Raw genomic sequence first — 4,231 nt, forward strand, 5'->3', positions numbered from 1 at the left:
CAGGTCCTTTAGCAAAAGGACATTTAGTGATCATTCAAAGGGATGTTTTACCTCTCTAAATGTCTCTGGAGATTGAGGTCACGGTTGTCCCCAAAGATGCTTTTTCAAGAGGCCACTGGACTTTCTGGTTTTTCTTTGAAGACGTTTCGCTTCTCATCCAAGAAGCTTCTTCAGCTCTGACTTCCATTCCCCACCATCCAGTCAGAGCTGAAGAAGCTTCATGGATGAGAAGCAAACATCTTCCCAGAACAAGTCTCTCCAGGGGTACTTACAATCCAGTTCTGAAGTCCTGGCAGTTGAGTCCCCCATGATCAAATGACGGCATTTCAAGAGCTCAGCAACTGGTCTGCATTTACGGCTGTTTGCAGCGTCCTGCCAACATTTTACGATGTTTTTACCCCAAAACAGCATTTGCTTCCAGTTCCAATAAAAGGAGAATACTTGTAGTTCAGGGTGAAAACGAAGAGTCCTTGGTCCTCTCTGAGGTTGTTGATATTCTTTATATTCACAGCATAGCTGATTGTCGGAACTTTTAAAAACTTTGTAAAGCATTTTTTTTACTACTGTTAGTAAAATAAATGCTAAAAAAAAGTTTAGGCGATCAGGTGTGCGAGAATCAGCTGTGCTGCACGATTTATATTTGCTAGAAAGCAGGAAATCCTGCGGCACAGCTGTTCTCTCCCCCCCCCCCCCAATCGCTGTTCTACTTAATGTTTGCGGACTCAGAAAAGACTTCTCGGCACCTGTTGTGCGCATGCACACAAAGCAAACCGGTAGCAGACTTTAGAGTGTTTCACCCCTGGCCAGATCTAAGCACCCACGGGCCTTGAGTTTGACACCCCTGATCTCGGGCCAAAGAAATGAAGGACTGACATCCTTGAGACTCTCCGTTATGGACTTCAACTCCCAGAAATCCCCAGTTTGTTATATATATATAATGTGTTGTATTTGTGCTGATAAATAAATAAAGGGAAACTAGTATAGATCTATTTCAAGCTATTTAGCTCTCATCAGCTAGCCATACCCTTACTGGGATTAGAACCTGTGCGGTTTTAATCCCAGTAAGGGTATGGCTAGCTGATGAGAGCTAAATAGCTTGAAATAGATCTATACTAGTTTCGCTTTATTTATTTATCAGCACAAATACAACACAAATGTAACAAAGGCAACAGTTAAAAATATTGGGCTTTCTGTCTGGATGGTCTTGTGACGAGCCAATAGACAGAGAATGGAAGCAGTACCATTCCTCCCATATTTGGGCATACCAGGGATTGTGACACTAAATACATATATATGTATGTATGTATATGTGTGTATTTAGTGTCACAACCCGTGGTATGCCCAAATATGGGAGGAATGGTACTGCTTCCATTCTCTATCGGCTCGTCACAAGAGTCCATCACGACAGAAACCCAATATTTTTACTGTTACCTTTGTTACATGTATATATGTGTGTGTGTGTGTGTGTATGTATTTGTGCTGATAAATAAATAAAGGGAGACTAGTATAGATCTATTTCAAGCTATTTAGCTCTCATCAGCTAGCCATACCCTTACTGGGAATCGAACCTGTGCTGTATTGCATCCTAGGCAGATGTGTTAACCACCAAGCCACAGAGCTCGACTCCTTATCAGCTGTGCCGGGGTGAAAGGTATCTATTTTAGAGTTACAACCCCCGGTATGCCCAAATATGGGAGGAAGATCACTACATACGTACATATATACACATACATACATACATACATATAAAATCTTTGAGGTTTTTAATTATTTGTTTAGTTTGGTACACTGGCCAAAGTCCACTGGAGTTGGGCAGCCAAAAAATTAAAATACATAATAAACACTAAGGTTTACTGGATTATGAATTCAGCATGAGCCAACAGAGGGTTACAGCTGCCAAAATAGCCAATGCAAGCTTGTGCTTCCTCAACAGTTATACACATCCTCTCCTCGTTTAGTGACTGCAATCCATTTCTTAAATTGGAAGCAAAATGGTCACTAAGGAAAACGGTTGCCAAGGGAAGGTGGGGCAGAGACAAATGCTGTGAAGATCACAGGTTGTGGTGTTTCATTTGTAGATTTTCACTCTTGTCAGTTTCCAATTGCTTTTATCATGAACGCCTCAAGTCAAGATTCTACGCATGTTGCTATGCCGCCTTGTCACTTTCAACCGGAAAAACAATCAGAAAAGAACTGGGAGGGACCTTGCAGGTCATCTAGTCCAACCCCCTACTCAAGCAGGAAACCCTATGCCATTTCAGACAAGTCCAATCTCTTCTTCAAAACTTCCCGGGATGAAGCACCCACAACTTCTGAAGGCAAAGCTGTTCCAGCCGTCCTCCCTGTGAGGGGATTTCTTCTCAATTCCAGGTTGCTTCTCTCCTTCATTAGTTTCCATCCATTGTTTCATGTCCTGCCCTCGGGTGCTTTGGAAAATAAATTGTTCCCCTCTTCTTTGTGGCAGCCCCTCAAATCCTGGAATACTGCGATCATGTCCATCCATCCCCCGCCCAGTCCTTTTTTCTAGATTAGCCAAACCCAAATCCTGCCAAAAATCAGTTGCAACTGCGTACCCTGGTTAGAAGTTGATTTCTTAAATTACCATCATATTGGAGAAAGGAGGTAGAGGATGTCGAGTTTGTGAGATCTGTTTCGTCTGTTGATACCACATGGCGAAGGCCATACTTGCAATCACTGCAATACAAAAAGAATAGAAAATCCGGAGGAGAGCCACAGAGAGCAAGTAGCTGGAAGGGCAAGTTCCCAACCCTTGAGTTTGGAACCGGGCCGCAGAAGTGATGGGGGAGGGTGTGCATCCCCCTCTTGTGTGAGCGGTGGGTGAGCATGTGCCTACATGCACCATTGGTGCAAGCTGCGGGCGCAAATTGAGCTACGTGCATGCACCCTTGCCTACCGCTTACGCATGACCCTCTCTCTACCAGTGGTGGGATTCAAATAAATTGAACAACCGGTTCTCTGCCCTAATGACCGGCTGGATGGGCGTGGCCAGGAGGTGTGACAAGCAGCACTCGGTCTCATGCAACCCCCACCCCTACCCGGAGCAAAAACGGGCTGCGGGGGGGCTGGAGGGGGACGCTTAAAACAAAAGTTTTTAAGACTTGTGCCCTTGAGCTGTAATTTCTTTGGTAAGCTTAAAGAAGAGCAAACGAAGGCGGAAGTGATTTCTTTTTTCTCTAGCATACAGAGCTGAATTCAAGAGAGACTGCAAGGCTTCTCACTTAGGTGGAAGGTATTAATTTTGGGCCTAGCACAGGGGTGGGGCTTACCTGGTGGGAGCACCAGGTACCGTTCCAGTACGGTCAGTGGTGGGTTTCAATTTTTTTTAGAACTTCTTGTGTAGGTGTGGCCTACTTTGTGGGAGCGGCTTGCTGGCCATGTGACCAGGTAGGAGTGGCTTGCCAGCCATGTGACCGGGTGGGAGTGGCTTGCCAGCCATGTGACTGGGTGGGCCAACTTATAAAATGTGGTGAAACTCACTTAATAACGCTCTTGCTTAGCAACCAAAATGTTGGCTCAGAAACTCTGGCATTTGAAGCAGGCAAGTCTTAAAGCTTTGAGTTACAAGGCCCTTGCACCCCTAACCCTTTGGAAAAAAAAAACCCAGGGGTGTTCAAACTTAACAGCTTTAAAACTTGTGGACTTCAACTCCCATAATTCCTCCTCTCGCTCTTCATCTTGATGATGTGCGGATGGGGAGGGGGGAAGGGAGCTGGAACCGGTTCTAAACGGCACTGTAGATTTGTGGAACCTCTTCTATAGAAGAGGTTAGAACTGGCAGGAACCCACCCCTGAGTCTGCCAAGGATTCTGCTTACCCTTGTTTCTTCTGGTTAACCGGGTTTGTCATGAACTTTCCAAAATTCCTTGATTTCTATCTAGCCAATCATACATAGCGTTCCCTCATATTTTTTCTGCACAACCACCTCGTGAAATTAAGGGGGCTGGACAGGGGTGAAATCAACTTACCTTTGCTACTGGTTCGTAAATGTGAGTGCACACACCACCTCTGCGCATGCGCAGGACTTTCCACGCATGCACAGAGCATAAAAAATGGGACGTGATGATGTCTGGATAGGTGGGTGGAGCCTCCCACCACGACCGCTACCAATTCACCCAAACGGGATAGAACCGGCTGAATTGCACAACTGGGGCTGGACTAAAAAAAAACCAGGGACCCCAGAATTTTTGGGGGGGGGAATTAGACTCTGGAT

This window comes from Thamnophis sirtalis, unplaced genomic scaffold, assembly GCF_051295495.1.
Source record: "Thamnophis sirtalis isolate CommonGarterSnake01/CBP01778 unplaced genomic scaffold, rThaSir2_p1.2 scaffold_3, whole genome shotgun sequence".
Lineage (NCBI taxonomy): Eukaryota > Metazoa > Chordata > Lepidosauria > Squamata > Natricidae > Thamnophis > Thamnophis sirtalis.